This window comes from Meleagris gallopavo, chromosome 23 (assembly GCF_000146605.3).
Source record: "Meleagris gallopavo isolate NT-WF06-2002-E0010 breed Aviagen turkey brand Nicholas breeding stock chromosome 23, Turkey_5.1, whole genome shotgun sequence".
Classification (NCBI taxonomy): domain Eukaryota; kingdom Metazoa; phylum Chordata; class Aves; order Galliformes; family Phasianidae; genus Meleagris; species Meleagris gallopavo.
In genome coordinates this window covers 2,678,786-2,694,617 of record NC_015033.2, presented here as the reverse complement: position 1 = coordinate 2,694,617, position 15,832 = coordinate 2,678,786, and the positions used below count along the sequence as shown (strand labels likewise).

The following is a 15,832-nucleotide window of genomic DNA, read 5'->3' as shown; positions in this document are numbered from 1 at the left end:
CAGGGCTCTGCTTGGTCTTAGGGAGCACCCCTCTCTTAACCCCCGCAAAAAGAAGATGGAGAGCCCAGCAGCAGCGCTGCATTGACCCCGAGAGAAAAGCAGAACGAGCCTCCTGCTATAGGCCGGGAGCCCCGGGGGTCTGGGGCTGAGGGAACGGGCTCGCCCAGACCCCCGGAGCTCACCTCTGCAGTCCCGTGCCTGCCGCTGCCTCCAGGTGCTTCCTTCCAGCTGATCCTCACTGGAGCTCTCACCCTGCAAGAGAAGACAAAACAGAGAGAAAAAAAAAACAACATTAAATAGATATCTCCTGCATTGTTTTTTCTTGAAAGAACGCAGCTGCTCGCCCCTGGCAGCTCCAGGCAAAGGGGCACGGCTCCGTCCTGTTCGCCTCCGTTGCTGCTGGGCCTGCGAAATGCCCTCGGCTCCCCCCTGCAAAGGGGCTATGAGAGTTGCTTTGAAAAAGCCCTGCATAGGTTCTAATGAGCAAAGAAACTCCAGGAGAAACCCCATGCCCCATCTAAAGCAGGCAGAGGCGGCAACAGCAATGCTTTGCCACTCCAAAAAGAAGAAAACAAGGTCAGAGCCCAGCAACAGCACCCCTGTACTGACTCCAACAGAGCAGAGGAGACCAGCAGAAAGCAGAACCCTCCTCCCCAAAGAAGCCCAGCAGAAAGCAGAACCCCCCCCTCAGAAAAAGCCCAGCAGAAAGCAGAACCCCCCCTCCAAAAAAAGCCCAGCAGAAAGCCATGCGCCATCCCCAGAAAAGAGAGAGTGGCAAGGGAGCCCAGCAGCGTGCCGCAGCGGGCTCTGAATGAGCCCAGGAGCTCCCAGCAGCCCCCAATGGCTCCCAGCAGCCTCCGGTGGGGTTTAAAAGGCGTTGAGGGCAGGCCCTGCCCTGGGCAGCCAACAAGGCGCAGCTGTGCTGGAGGAGGGCCCAGCCCTGTGGCACCTGGGAGCCTCGTTAGGGCCGGCCTGGGCCTTGACAGCTATGCTAACGGCGCTGTGCTTGGCTCGCCTTGACAACCCTGAGCCTGTGCTTGCGACGCCGCGCTGACCCCAGGGGGCTGGAGGGCCCGACAGCAGTACGACCAACCCTACGTCGGGCTCCCGAGAGCCGCGTGTGCGGGTTGCGGGTTGCGGGCGGGACTTCACGGGTAACTACTTCAAGATGCAAAGCGGATTTCTTGGAGAGCTTCCGCTTTCCAGTTGCGCCTAAAGGGGAAAACACCTCATCCCTCACTGAACACCGCTCAGCCTCTCTCGCTCTGGCGCGGGGCACGGCGTGGCTGCCGTGCGCCCTTCTATTCCCGCATGCGTTCTGCTCTATGTGGGCTGTCAAAACGAGAGGGATCGTCAAAGCCCCTCTGGAGCGCTGCTCTTTGTAGATGGCGGAACAAAGCCCTTACAAACATCCATCGCTGCAAATGAAGTGCGACTCCGTGAAATGAGTTTACCGCTGACACTCAGAATCTCCTCTCGGAAAGCGGCGAACAGGCGCTAATGAGCTTCTCAGGCTTGCTGCCGTGCGGGGATGCTAACCAGCTCCTCCGCATCCCTGGCTTCGTCTGATGGAAGCCAGCTCGGACGTGGGGCGGGAGCTGGCTCCGCTGGGGACGGGTGTTGCTGGGTGCGTTTCGAAGCGCGACGATTTGAGGGGGGTTCCGTCTGTTAGGTTCGTGTGTTCCAGCAAAGCCTCGGCCCGAGGCGGCAGAAAACCCGATGCATCGGCGTCAGCGTCCCTGTGAGCCTAATGTCGTGGGAGGGGGCTCTGTCTCACCAGAGCAGTTCGGCTCTGGTGCCTCCTGCTCTCTATCTGTGCGTTGTCCAGACCCGGACGAAGGGAGCTGCGGCAGCGAGGAGGATGTGACGGGATAGCGCGGATGAGCTGCCAGAGGCTGCTCCTCTCCAAGGACAGCCAGGCAGCTGCGTGGCTCCGCCAGCCTGCGCTGCTGCGCGGTCCCAGCGTCCCCGGTCAGCACGCCGCTCAGAGACAAACCCCACCATCTCGCTTAGAATCGTGGCGGCGTCGAATCCTTGAGGCTGGAAATGACCTCCAAGGTCATCCAGTCCAACAGCCCACCTACCGCCAATCCCGCCCGCGTCTCCGCGTCGGACGCCTCCGGGGATGGGGACGGCCCCGCCTCCCCGGGCGGCCGACGCACCGCCGCTCCGTCGGAAAAGAAATTCCTCCTAATGTTCCACCGAGCCTCCCTCGGGGCGACGTGAGGCAGCGCTTGGAAGCAAGCGACGGTCACCGCCCCGCGAGGTCACCCTGCGGCGGCGCCGGGACCGTCGGCGGGCGCGGGGTGACACCTAGTGGTACCCGCGCGGCCCCGCGAGCGCCACGAGGATGGGATGGGACGGGACGGGACGGGCGCTCGCAATTTCTTGAGTTATCCGCGTTCCCTCTTCGTGTTCGGCACGGAGGGCTTTATCTCACCCCGCAGCCGAAGGGAGACGTGTGGGCTGAGCTGCTCGGGTGGATCCGAAGGTTTGGTTGGAAACCAAATGTATTGTGAATACGTTGTACTGTAAGAAAACGAAGGGGCCCGATTCCAATACCGAACAGTTGAGCGAGGATGAAAAGCCCGCGTGGGTACGGAAGATCCCCAAAGCCGGGCTAAAGGACGCGTGAGGGATTTCCAACGGTGCGGTGCCTAGGGTGGCTCGGTAATGCAGCGTGCGGCACAGTTAACTGCCTGCAATTAGAATGAGCGCCTTAATTACTGTGTTTACGTTCCGCGACCTCCCTGCTCTCGTCGCGCGAAGCCCGCTCTGCGCCTAAAGCCGGGCGGAAACGTTTTGCCTTTCCCTCTTGTTTCCCCACCGTATGCTCATTTAAAGACCCGAGATTGAGTTTCTGCAAACGAGCAGCTCAAATAACGTAAAGGAGCAAAGGGAGCCATTCTGACAGCTATTTGGGTCCGGTTATTTTTCCTTTATGCCTAATAGATGTGGATGTTCGCTAATCGCTTCACGTACGTTCCTAATGATTCCTCCCATTTGCAAGCAGACGTCAAATGGGCTTTAAAGCCTCCGAAGAGATGCTTTGTCTGGTGCCGCCTCCTTTTCCCCAAGCGCTTTGGCTGCTGGATGCTTCCCCCTGTCCCAAGCGGCTGCGGTGGGGTTCAGCTTGCGGACGACGACTCCTAAAGCCGTCGCGTCTCTTCTCCCAGAGCCGCTTCGTGTGACGGTTTTGAACCCCTGATTAGCAGCTGCGCTCTTTCCCTGTACCCCATCTCTCTGCAGATGTTGCCCGTAAGAACCCCTGCAGCCGCCTCCGTCCCCCGGAGCGCCGGTTTGGCCCCCGGACCTCACCGCCAGGTGTCAGCAGCCGTTCGCCACGCTCAAGCCTGTGGGGTCGTGATCTGGGTCGACCGACGAGCCCGAGGTCCTGCAGTGCCCGTGGGGAGCGGAGAATGGCTCTTGGGTGGCCGTTCCTCTTGCTCCTTTACGGAGCGCCCTCCTTCAGACCCGGCATTTGGGATGGCTTTGGCCATAGGAGCGCCTTGCCCTTAAATGGTTCGCCTACGCGTCGCGCCCTCCACGCGAAGCTGAGGGCTTTGTTGACCGCGTCCCGCCGGGATGGGGAAAGCTGGTTCTGAGAACTCTGCTGGCGGCAGATAAATAGAGAGACGCGGGAGGCTGGCGGGGAGGACGTGCGGCCGCGGGATGGGAGGATTTGGGGATCTGGGGAAGGAGAGGGGAAGCGGCGCGTGTAACGTGCGTCTCACGCTCGGGGCGCTGGGGACTAAATAGCCGCCATCCGTACGTGGAGACGCGCCTTCCTAGAAGGCGCCCGACCCTGGTGTTTAACGTTTCAAGCGGGGGAATTCCCCGCGCCCTTGGGTCGACAGCTCCCGTGCTGTCGTTTCTCTCGTGGTGACTTCTGCAACGCTTGTCCGCTTGCAGACCGCGTGATGAAAAGCGATCTGTCTCCCGATGTCTGCTGTCGTGTCCGTCCCGCTGCCTGGGCGGTGGGAGCGACCGCCGGGCAAATATTGACCTTACCAATGGAGTCAAAGGGGACGGAGAGACTGAGGTCTTTTGTGCTCTGATTGGAGTAAATGTTCCGATTATGCAAGTAAATCTTTGTGGGAGAGATCGCTTATCTGTTTGCCTTATCTTAACGCACGCTCAAAAATAGGAAGAGGACGATAAGGACGGCTCATCGAGGCGGGGCAAAGGGTGGGGGGCAGAAGTCGGAGGGCACGGGGATGAAAGCAAAGCGACTTAGAAGGGGACGTCCCGAACCTGAAGGACGTAACTCGGCGTTCTGTTGGTGCCAGAGGGGCTCAGAGGCCGAAAACTTCGCGCCGAGGGCTGTGAGGCTGAGCGCTCCGTGCGTGCGGTCTCCTCGCGCCGCACGGTTTGGTGCTTCCTTGCGCGAGGCCTTCCCTATCGATATCGCCGGGCTTTCTGCCCTGCAAACCTCCCCCTGACCAACGAGAACCGCTTCGGGGCGCTCCTAGAGGCGGAAAAACTCCGACAGCTTCTGAAATACTCCCGTTGCACTTTGAATCAGGAAAAGATACGGACGGGAGGAGCCCAGAGAGCTCTTCGTCCGCACGGGAGCTCTGGAATAATTCACGATCATAAAACAAGTGGGCTTCTTGAAGGTAGAAGCGATGGTGTAACCGCCCAGCTCGCGCCCGCTCCTGCAAGCTGTTCCTTTATACCGGTTGCCTCTTTGCTAATAAGCTTTGAAAAAGCAAGTTCGTTAATGTGCTGACTGCCAGACTGCGCTTTAACGAGCCTTTCTCAATGCCTCCTATCTTATCTCGAGCTCGATAAGGACAAAACGTTCCAGTGACAATGCTATAAATCACATTTTATTGATGCATCTCAATATGGAATAGCCGCTGCGGTTTGAGGGCGTCTGTTTGCTTTGGAAGCGGCGGTGTTGTACAAACAGCCCCGGGAGGCTTGCCGGTGACGGAGGGGGGTCTGGGGGAAGGTTTCTCTTGAGGTGCGCGGGAGGATTTGCACGCGTTTGTCAAGGAGGGCATTGCTGGTGGGGAGCCTTCGCTGGTACGTGCACTGAGAGAGTCTTGGAAGTCACACTTCAGTAGAGACCCACGCGCACAAAAACCCTTTTTAAATGGTCTCGAATGCATTCCTCGCTGCTCCCTTTCCAGACCTGCCCCATCATTCACCTGTATGGTTCCGTGGGGTTTTCCTTCGTCTCAATTCTTGCTTTTTGCTTTCGGTCGGGGTGACTGCATCCACGTTACACCCACACGTGGCTGTTAGCATCTCCTAGAGATCTATGTGACAGCAGGTTCCAGACGCAGCCGTTGGAGCCGAGTGTTCCTTCCAGAAAGCCTTCCCCCTTCTCTTTTCGTGGTGGAAGAGGGCAGCTGCGTTCCGCACGGTGGCTGCTGTGGGCTGAGCCATCCCTGCAGGAGAAAAGCATCATTTGGAAATACCGTGGATGGAAACACCGCGGACACGTGGAACGAGCGTGGGCCTGGAGCCCAGCAGACGTAGGTTTGGTGGCCCTCTCGAGGTGATGCTGGGCAGCGCCTCGTCCCCAACGTCCTGGCCCGTGTCTCCGGGTGGGAAGAGGCCACGAGGAATGCTCTGCTCAGAAATCTGAGCTTTTATTTCACAGAATGACCCGAGATGGAAGGGCCTGTTAGGGTCATCGAGTCCACCTCGGCGTGCCTGGGTACAGCTCAGGAGACGGGGTTCGTTCCCAGCACTCCCAGTCGGTGATGTAATTCCTGCAGAGCCACAGTGGCTCGCTCCTGGGTTTATTTCTTGCCCCAGATCTCTGCACCTTGACTCCGTGGCTTCAGGCAGTCTCTCCTGCTTCTTGGGGCGTCCCCAATTTCAGCCAGCCCTCTAACAAGGGAAGACGACTCAGAGAACAAAACGGTCCGTTAGAATCTCTAACTGCTGTTGTTTTAGCGGTTCCAGGTGGGGTAGATGGTGTTCGCTGCGCATCGGTAAAATTATTTTTTTAAGAGAGGAAAAAGAACTGGGAAATCATTGTCTACGCTTCTCGAAAGGCCGCTCTCAGCCCTCTCATTTCCCCTGAAAAGCCCCCCGGCTTTGCTCTGCCCCCGTCCCCCGTGTCCCCCACCTCGGGTAGCTCAGGGCACGCTGCGTGTCCGTCCCCGTCCCCCACCTCCCCCGAAAATTAGGAGCTCTCCTTCCGTGCAATAAAAAGACAAAGCCTACTCAAGCAGGCAGAATGTACGAGACTCTGTTTTTCCTCCCAGAGACGAAGTTAAAAATTATTCAGCGTAGAATTCCTGGCCTGTGAACCAGAGGCTCCGCACTGTACCAGGCAAAGATTTTCACCAGCATTCCGCTTAGCCAAGGCGGAGATAACAGCGCTGCGAAGCACTTGGAATAAATCCGCTCTTCCGAGATTCCTCCGGGGTGCTCCTCTTCCGCCCGGTTTTCCCCGAGTTTCATAAGGTATCGGGTGAACTCGGGGCTGGCGTTTACCCCGACTTTTATTTTTCTTAATGTGAACGAGGCCGAGTTGCTTTGGTTTGTTTGGTTTGGGGTTTGTTGTTTTTTTGTGTGTGTGTGTGTGTGTGCGTGTGTGTGTGTTTAATGGATGAGAACGGCGGGAGAGAACAAGTAAGTGACTGAATTTATCTCTTCTTAATGAAGGCTTTTCTCGAGGGATGGTGATATCTGCACTTTGCGATGTTCTGAGGGAGCTTGGGAAGTGGTTCAGGAACAAAAGGCACTGCGGTCATTGGAATAAGGCTGAGCGGTGGCGGGGTGGCTCCCGCTGCTGCCCTTTGTGCATTAAAAGCTGTGGCTGCAGGTGACTTCCCACCTTCCTGACCGCTCAGACGCTGGTAGCGTTGCTCGAGAAGCAGGAGAGAAATTGCCAGCAGAACAAAAGGACAAACATTTATTTTCTACTTCTTTTAAAACCTGTGGAGACCGATAGCGATTGCGGCCGTACATTGGACCCGGCGATGCGAACCCTTGGTGCCGCTTTTCTCCTCCGACCATCAGCACAGCTGTTCCTTCCAGGGCTCCCAGCTCTGCTGGCGGCTGAGGGGGGAGATCTCCATCTCTATGGGATGGATGCGTAGTGACTCCCTCTGCAAGGGAGGGCTAACGTAGAGTCTGTGTGTTCTGTTGAGCGTACGGTGAAAAAAAGGGGCTGTGCGGAGGGGTGCTGCTCTGAGATGAGCTGTAAAACTCGTGCACAGGTTGAGCTGTGGGAGTACGTGCAGCACGCTGTCTGAAAACGAAGAGGCTCTCCTCCTGTTTTATGGGATGCTTTCATACGCGTGTGAGTGTCCAACAACCGTAAGGGAGGGATTTTTATAGGAAGGAACTGAAATTCTAGCAAAGCCAGGCACAGTGCTGCAAATTCAGATGAATGCTGCAGCAGGGCACGGGAGGCAGACGGGGCTTTGATTAGGATCATCGAAAAGAAGATGGCAAGCATCATTCGCAGCCCCCTCTGACACGGTGCCAAGCGTTCGGGGCAACCTGAACGCACGGAGGAAGCCCTAAGGTCGCCGTTTGCTTCTTGCTAGTTATTGTGTGTATTTATTCCGAACACAAGAGCTTGCAAAAATGACCCGCTGGAGTTGCAGGAGCTGCAGGGCTTCCTGCAGTCCCATTCTTCTTTTCTCGATGCTCACATGCTTCTGGGTCTGTGAACATCCCCGTGGGCAGGCTGCGAGCCGTCCGCCCTTGGGCGCTGTCAGCTTTCTGCTCAGTGCTGTGGCCTGCTGGTGGAGCAGGGTGGGAGGGAGGAGAGCTGCGTGCCGGAGGCGTGCCGGCATCCCACATCACGTTGGCCTAAAGAGGTGATCACCTCTCGAGATGAAATCAGCACACGAGATTCTAGACTGTATGTAAAAGGGATGCCCACGTGCATACATGTATGTGTACATATAGACGGCATGCTAGGCTCAATGTAATTAAAACTTAAAAAAAAACACGGGGCATCCAGAGGCCGTGGAGGGCAACAGGAAATCTCTCATCAGCTTCCCTGGAATTTGGATATCTGCTATCTCTAATAGAGATGGTGTTTTGGCTTTGGTTCGGTTTCACTTTGGCTCAAGTGAAGAGGATAATTATCGCTAATGATCTATAGGGCGGTGACAGGTGGAAAGAGAACGCGTTTCAGAAGAATGGCAAAATGTTTTCTTGGGAGAAACCACGCTCGGGTGGCTCTCTGACCCCGTCAACATTAAGTGCTGTTTTCTGCAATTGAATTTTGCCTTATGCTACCCTAGAACAAGACGCCTTGGTCTACTGGAAAGCAAGCCAGGGGAGTTTTCTCACTGTGCAGCGGGTAGAATATCTGTAACACCACTGCTTGGCCAATGCAAATCAATGCGCTGTGCGACGTGCGCCTCGTTGGCCCAGCTCCTGGGTTCAGAAACCCGAGGACTCTCTCTGCCTTCTATGTGAATTTGCATCTTTCGTAGCCCCTCTGCTTTTAACTACTGCTCACAGCTGCCCATTACAGCTGCTGCCAGCAGCTGCTGCCTTTGCAAGGAAAAATGTGACTCCGCGTTCCTTCCTACGATCGCAGTTTAATTCCTTACTTTGGGAAACACCCCCCAGCAGGACCGAATAAGGGTTCAGAATGCAGGAACCGCCGCTGGAAAGAGCATCTGTGATTACTTCAAGCTGATATCGGGTCCTTCCAGGTCACACAACTGTGACAGGTGTGCTGTGAGAAGAGAGAAGGATACGTTAAGAAAGATAACACCGTGTAATTTGTCATCAGCTTAACAGAACCCCAACAAAGCAACTGAAAATCAGAACGAAAGTGGAAAGCGAGAAGAAAAGCATTAGATTTTCTATAGCTCACTTCCTTTATTTGGGAAGTGTTGATGGCAGTGGAGGTTTTAAGGCCTCGGGGTTGAAACATACGTTCTGCCAGGGAGTTTGGGAACCTGAAGACTACAGCAATTCTTCCGTGGGGTGCTCGCGTTAAGAACAGGGATTGAGAAACTGTGTGTGACCTCGCTGTTACGAAGGTGTGGGCAGGGTATGTAAACAAGCACAAGAATCATATCTGCGCAGGCTTTCAGGAACCATCAGCTCAAAAACTTCCTGGAGCGAGAGCAGAAGACGCGGCAGATCCACCCTCCTCTCCCCACTAATGGTCTTTCAGTACCATTAGAGTTCCCCAAATTTCTGTTAACGTTCTTACTCATTAGTGCTAATGATCTTCCTCGGTGGGTCAGAGGAGCTGCCCGTGTCGGACTTACTCCCCCAGTTCCACCTCCTTCAGCCCTTTTCAGCCCTTCCCAGTCCCACCGCTCCATCACCACTCCCACCTGAGCCTCCTGCTGACCTTCAGGCCCTGCTCAGCCCCAGGATCAGCCTTCTGCCTTCCCTGTGCGCGGACAGACCCAACACGTGGATGTGGGTTTGGGGTAGGAAATCCATTCTGCAGAGTCATGGCCAGTGGGTAGCGTCGGTAATTGTAGGACCGACGCTTCCAAACGGGTGAAATAGCAAAGTGAGGGGTTAATGTGCTGTAGGTCAATTTCGTTCCAGCTCAACCCAAACGGCCAGTGGATCCGGTTCCAAGGCTCCACCGAGTTCCTGCACAACCCCTGATTAAACAGGAAAAACCTGTGAATTGTTGGCTTTGAATCCCAGGCCGGGGACGGAGTGCGCTTGAGTAACACGCATGCTTCGGGATTTCATTTAAATTTCTCAAGCCTCGGAGGAAAGGGAAGAAACCTGGGCCTTTCTACAAGAAGGGGAGAAAGATCTAATCTGTTTACACCCCGCATTCCTTACGTTCCTTTGATAGTCTGCTACTATAAAAGCCCTCGGTCCCACCTATGGCACGAGGTTACTTTTGCTGCAGCTCCATTAAATCTTTCTGAAAAGGCAGACGTGACCCGGTGTACCCGGAGGTCCTGCTTCATTCGGACCCCGGCGCAGCTGAGCTGTTTGTGATCACGTATAGATCTGAGCAGATCCTGTTTTCCCTTCAGAGAAGGTACGCACCCACCCACCTCGTTCCAAAAAGGCTCCTTTTCCTGGTAAGAACTTAAAAGTGTCCTGCTATGGGAATGCCCTTCTTGGAAAACGAAGCTCTTTCCCCCGCTCCCTCCCCTCTGTTTGAACGTGATGACTCAAGCTTGGTGCAGATCCAAGGCAAATAGAAGGTGCGGGTGCAGGCAGTTGGTTAACTCCTGAGCTGCTGCGAATAGAGATCACCAAGCAGACCCAAGCTGCTTCCCAAGGTGTGGGCTCCAGCCCTCTCTTCCCAGTCCCTTCCAGGATTCTGTGGTCTGGACACTTTCCAGCCACGATGCTAAGGGAGTAGGTGGGAGCCGGAGATTTCGTATCCTCTGCTGCGTTGGTTATCAAGCCATTCCCTCCGCTGCAGTCACAGCAGTGGAGTTAACAGCACCTGGCTCGCCGAGGTTTGCTTTCCCATGCGTGCGTTCAGAACGGGGCCAGATGTTGGGTTATTTTTGTTCCTGTGGAGCCGTTGCGTCAAACCGTTGGAATCCATCGGCAGCGCTGCGCTGCTGGAAGTTGGGTCAGGACCCACAAAGCGTGAGCACGGGGCAACTATTCCGCCATGACAGCCTTCCAAAGGCTGAAGCAGAACATTAGGAAACTGTGTTGGCGTGTGGGGAAAGGGCAGAGGAAACTACAGCTGACCTACGTGTAGCCAGGGCCGACAGAGCGCAGATGAAGTCCAGGCTTTGGAACGAGGCTGAGGGGGAACGCAGGGCATGGTTGGGTCTTGCTGGCAGGTGGTGAGGATGCTGAAGCGCTGCTACCTGGGGCGGGTGGGCTTCTTCCCCTTTTGGACTCGATAGCGTTAGCAGCAAAAGGAGGCTCTTCTCTGGGTGGTGGGAGGAAAACAGAACAGAGCCAAAACCCCTATGTATGCCATAAATGCCGAGTGAAACATCTGCAGGGGGTACGGCGCAGTCCCAGCGTTCTGCAATATTTAACTCCTTGCTTTCAAAGTGCATTTGCTCTGCCTTGAACTCACAGGGCAAAGAGATTAACTTCTGCCTTCAGTGGAAGGACAGAAATGTCATGCATTTTACTTATCTTCCCATGAACACATTTCTCCAGCTTTGCTTTGAGAAGCCATTGAAAAAAATCAGCAGCTCTGATGACTAACGTTGAAAATAAGGGTATATTTTGCATATCTAAACATTAATATCCTGTCAGGTGTCTCCGAAACAAAGACAGAATGAGGAAGAAAGGCCACCTGAATATCAACAGCTTCCATCGGAACTAATCTGGGCTCGGTGATCAGCATTTCATAACCAAAAAGTGATTTGAATGGTACAGCTCGAATCACGGCTTCCTCCCTTGATTTGCCACAGCTCTGATTTTTATTTGCAAACGAGGGCAGGAACGCAGCAATATCTGTTTGAATATTAAAATATTTCGGGAAAACAGCCTGAATGTAATGGAACAAATCCTGAAAGGGTTCCAAAAAAATATAATCACCCATGGAAACAATTTGAATGCTCCCTAAGGGGACGCAGGCAGCAAATCGCGTTGTTACAGTAATCTGTAAAGGGAAGAGGGAAGAAGCAAATCAAGTGCCCTACAAAGCTCAAAATAAAGGCACGAGAAAAGATTATATTCCTGAAGCAGGTAGAAGTATTTCCTTCCGATGTGAACACTTAAATGGGCTGCTCTAAGGATAATGTACGAAACCAATCTCAGCCCTTAAGTACTGCCTAACTTCTTACGGCTTCTTGTTTCATCATTTGCATCCCTTGGCTTCCATTTGTCATTTGTTTTGCTGCTTCTGTTTCCCCAGAGGTACCTCATCTCTGAGGAATGAAATGTTTTGAGCCAATGCCTGGAGGCCCCGTGTTAATTTGTTTTATGGCCCTTTTCTCCAAGCTCTTCCCTCCTGTTTTCCGCAAGCTGAAATTCCTTTTTCATCTAGAGTAGCCATTTGAATCAGCGGGTTGAAAACATCACCATCAATCACGTTCGTGCTCCTGTCTAATTTTCAAGTGTCCAAGTGATTTAGAAACTGGATTTCCATTTGTAGAAGTGATCAAAGCCCCTCTGCCGGATTTGAAGGCATTCTGGGGTTTATGTCCATTTATCTGAAGGAGAGTTCAGTTCCTAAACACATGCCGTAACGATGTTATGCCTTAGGGCTGCCGTCCTCAAAGGCACGTCGCTTTCCAGCATCTGCTGAAATCATAGGTTCTGTGAGAGAAGAATTCAGGTGTTCCGAGATATGTTTTGCAATATTATGCTCTAAACTCAGTGACGGACTTTTTTTTAAATCCCAAGATCTACAGCTAAAAGGCATAAATATCAGTGCAAGCAGAACTTTCGCATCTCCTTCTCCTCCTTCGGTCTCTTTCACCTCTCCTTCCCCCCCATCTTCCCTCGTCTAGGCAGGATTCTGCTCTCGAGGAGCGTGGAGGAATTCCATCCCCTACGCCCTTATTTCAGGCACTAACTGGAGTGCGTTTGTCTTTAAAATAATTCAAGGCCACTAGAAAAGCAGCTGCTCCAAACTCACGGTCATCTAAATGATGTGGATTCCAATGGCTTGGCCCCATCTGACCTGGGACCACCGTGTCCGTGTCAGAAGAGTTGGATCAGCCGTGCCACGTGGCATCTGGAAGTCCCATCCTTCCTTTGGCTTTAACGTACTTTGTTTTCAACAAACTGTTTACTGTTCTGCTTCCCCCAGAGTCAAAGAAAGAGCAGCACCTATAGGCAGACATCACCCAAACGGATTTAGGGCCGCCATCAGGATCTTGCCAACCTGTAGCCAAGCTGCTAACCCGGCTCTTCAGGCGTATCAAGATTGAATAACCAACCCATCGAAAAAGGACAGCAAATTTAACTGCACTGAGCCCTCATCGGTCATGCCTTAAATGATTGATAGAATAAAGCATTCTCCTGCAGCTCTGAACTGCAGATTGGCTCATCCGTCATTTGGAGCTTCCTTTTGTTTTTGTCGATAAGCTACAGGTTAGATAGGAGGGGTTGAACCCAGCAAAAGTCTTCTGTCTGATATAAATGAGGTTTTAACCCTTCCTGCAGCAGATACAGAAGGACCAAATAAATTATTAATTTTCACTTATCTTGAGGACTTAAACAAGATTTGGGCTATTAACTGGACAGCCAACTTCTCTATGGGTACCATGCGCCAGCTTTTTCACTGGACATACAATTTTTAGCGATAGAAGAACAAGTGAGAGCAAACTTTTAAGAATAAATAAGTACACTGATGCGTTGTTATGGGCTCACTGTCCCCCTTAAGTGAAAATTATTGCTAATGGCTAATGCAATTGGATAAAAAGTACGAGCAGAATGAGTTACGCTCCACTGATCCTTTTTCTGTTTGCTTCTTTAAGTTCACAGGGAATCAGGTGAGGTTGCAAAAGAGAAATTGTGCATTCCGCGATGTTTCAATAGCCTTGCAGCATGAGTCTTGCTTTACAAATAAAACGTAACAATCCCAGCGTGTTGCAAAGAGAACAGCCAGAGAAAGATGCAGTCTCCTTGGTGACCCCATTTACCTCTTGTGTCGCAACGGGAATTCTGCATGCTGCAGTGCTGAATCGTGTTTGGGTTGCTTCGTGGCATCTTGCTGTAAGCAGCAAAAGAAGCGTTGGATGGAAAGCCGCGAGATGAGTGATGGCTCTTGGCAGGTTCATTCATCAACAGCGTTATTAGTCATTTCATACATTGCCACCAGCTAACATAGCAAAAACACAGCGAGCAAAACGTGCCTAACAAATGATTGCTTCACTTATTGAAAGGGTCGTGTACACCGGTGCAATAAGCTTTCACAAAACAGCACATCAGTGCAGGAAAATGATCAGAAAGCAGTGGAATCAATGACTAAAAGGACTGGAGGGCCTTGATAGGTTGCCGAGCCCGTTCTCCTGTCCTAGTAGGATGAACTTTCCTATATTTTACTGCCACTCTTTGAGATGTACAATGATTAATTTTGAGGAAACCGGTTGAAAAGTTCCTGGTGTTTGTCGAACAGCACGTCGAAGCTAGCGAAAGGTTAATAATGCACCAGTCATGTTTTCCATTCGACAGTTGGTAATTAACAAATATCACGGCCAAGACGTCTCAGATGAAGCAATCAAGAAGCCGTAAAGAGATATGTAGTTGCAGTCATCCGCATTTTAGCTAATTTGCTCAGTGGTGAGAAAGCACTGTTCTAATCAGAGCAGGGTGCAGCAGCCAGGGCACCCCACGCTGCTCACCTACAGCAGGGCACGTGTGCTCTACGTCTCCGCCTCCAAAGGTTTTGTTCTCCTCTGTGGTCTGTGAACATTGCTCAGCAGTGAGTCAAGGCCAGGATTCCCCTACAGAGCGCCGTGCAGCACAGGGCAGGATCGTGCACCTGGCATTGCCCTTTCTAGTGGCTACTTAAGGGTTTTCCAGAACTGCCTTCTGCTTGGAAAGAACTCGAGCCAAAATTCCTGACCAGTCGTAGTTTTCTTCATCATTAATGTCTTGGTGAGGTCTTTCGTAAATTTCACGTAGCAGTTTGGTAGTGTGGGAAGTCACAAGGAGATTGGAAATGTCCCATCGGGTCGATGAAGACAATGCCTTTGCATACTTGTATACCCAACCTTAAAACCGCAGCCTCGCACTAAGACTGATGTTGGGAACCTTAAAACAGCTTGAGGAGAACTGCCAAAATCTGGTTTCGTGCAGCTGGGTGGCAGGAAAGTGGTTTTGCCCATACTCTTCCTCCTTTTCTTTATTGCTCCAGCTTTCACTTTAATGATCCTTTCCTCCCCCCGTGGCCAGCCTTCAACAAGAAGTCGGATGGGAGGAGTAAGAGCTCAGAGCACGGTGCCAAGTTCCTCTTTGGTCGGTGACTCACGGGAGCTTCTCAGCTGCCACCACCCCTTCCTGCCGGCGCTCGGCGAGGGGTGACTCAGGTGTGCTGGGAACTGCACTCCCTGCCCCTTCTGTGGGGGCTCCATGGAGGGTGCCAGGAGGGAAAGGGACGTGTTGGAACTAGCTGCTTCGCCGGCAGCGAGGCTCCTTTTACATAGAGAATGCTTTGTTCGGAGCTGGAAGGTAAAGCAGGAAATTCAGAGTCTCTCCATCACACAAACAGCTGCCGGACAGCACCAAAAGTTCCCAGTAGGGTCCAGTGAAAATCTCTCCTTGTCCCATTGGGTGTTAGCAAGCTGACAGCAAGGGAAGGGATGTTTCTCTTCCCATCACGCTTCCCCTGGGTTCACGCTGCACAGCTGCAGCTGAGCACAGTCTGCCCAGACACGCAGAGGGCAACTGCACCCCAACCACCGCAGGTCTGACTGTGCTGCCTGCAGCGGTGCATTGGGAATGAAGGGCAGCAGCACGCGACCTTCTGTCTAAAGCAACTGCGTCCTGCAGGAAAAACAGCAGCTTTCGGGCAAGCCTTTTTCATCCCAATTAAACCTGGGTGGGCTATAAGAACCAAAGGGCTGGGCTCCACGGGTATCACCAAACTACAGAAGAAACACGGGAAACGAGCAGAATTCATTGTTCTGTAAAATTTTATAGCAGCGTCCAGCACCAAAATCAGATCTAGATGAAAACAAGCTACATCTCTTCACTTGGCCTATGAGCAGCCTGACCCTACTCTAAAATGTCTGCTATTTTTATTTCCTATAGATGTTTTGTGCTTCAATCAATGAGGTTGATGTGGAAGTGATAAATCATTTGAGAGCTACAAAAAAAAAAAGGTGTGTTATGACTGATCACTTCAGTCCTGCTGTTTTATTCAGCTCACAATTGCAGCTAATGTCCAGAGCAGCCTGTTCTGGCATGCTGGCATCGCTTGTGGTTATGCTCTGCCTTCCTCTTCCCTGGATCTTTTACTTTTAGTTTTTTT

The 15,832-nt window shown here is 52.7% G+C and overlaps 1 long non-coding RNA gene across 3 annotated transcripts; it reads right to left on the bottom strand.

The window, feature by feature from the left end:
• Positions 1 to 6: 6 nt before the first annotated feature.
• Positions 7 to 10,575, bottom strand: LOC104914133. 3 transcript variants are annotated; one of them, XR_004161905.1, is made up of 3 exons: positions 9,285 to 9,902; positions 1,407 to 8,671; positions 7 to 252 (listed from the first exon to the last, which is right to left on the bottom strand). It is a non-coding gene; the product is annotated as an uncharacterized LOC104914133 (long non-coding RNA). The 3 variants fall into 3 exon arrangements; XR_004161906.1 differs by having other exon boundaries at positions 1,455 to 8,671; XR_004161904.1 differs by lacking the exon at positions 7 to 252 and adding an exon at positions 9,978 to 10,575 and having other exon boundaries at positions 6,551 to 8,671; positions 9,285 to 9,566.
• Positions 10,576 to 15,832: the final 5,257 nt, after the last annotated feature.